Genomic DNA, 907 nt, shown 5'->3' on the forward strand with positions numbered 1-907 from the left:
CCCACCCCCAAAAAAAGAGCCACGTATTGTTGTGAATTTTTTTTTTTTTTGCGCTCAGAAACTTGTGACTGTGTCTGACCGGTGCTCAGCAGAGACTCCTTCAGGTTTTATATTCTTCACGACTTCAGGTGCTAGTTCTGCTGCAGACCAGCAGCTGACAAACTGAGAAGCAGCCTGTGTGTTTCATTTGAAATCCGTGACATTTCTACTGCAACATCAGATATTTTGTACAAGTCTCATATTAAAAGTTACATGAGTGGTATCACTGCAGAGCTCAGCATCGTCTGTCCCTGTCTGTCCCTGTCTACATGTCCTGAGAGGCTGAAGTGATGAGGTTAAGATGAGGTAGTTTACAGTGATTCCTGACCTTTTTGACCTTTGACCTTCATCACAAGTCAGAATATCCAGTGAATCTGGTTTCTTTTCTTTATGCCTTAAATGATCTGGTTACCTATCAGATTTTCCTTGTGTCCCCTGTGAGAGTCACGATCCGCTCCTCTGGCCTATCAAAGGTCATTTAGCCCCTCCCCCTGATATAATTGGCTGATTGGTGATGATCCTGTGTACCTGTGTGGACTTCACGTATTGATCATGTTCAGAAAACTGCTCACCTGTTCTGGTGATTACACTAAAATATACAGAACATATACAATAGACTTAAAATGATGTGTGACCATAGTACAGCTGAACCATGCAGTTCTCTCTTTCTGCTACAAGGTGGCGCCACATCACTTGATGATGTTTTCACAGGTGTCACATGGCACAGTGAGATTATGAAATGATCTCATTATACAGTCATGTAGAGGTCAGAAGAACTTCACTGACTGAGCTTAGGTTCCTTTATAAAGTCACAGTGATAACAGTGGTAGAAGTAAGTAAGTACATTTACTTTAGTACTGTACTTAAA

This window comes from Seriola lalandi, unplaced genomic scaffold (genome assembly GCF_002814215.2).
Source record: "Seriola lalandi dorsalis isolate HSWRI2012SDOR001 ecotype SW California unplaced genomic scaffold, Sedor1 jcf7180002054400, whole genome shotgun sequence".
Taxonomy (NCBI): domain Eukaryota; kingdom Metazoa; phylum Chordata; class Actinopteri; order Carangiformes; family Carangidae; genus Seriola; species Seriola lalandi.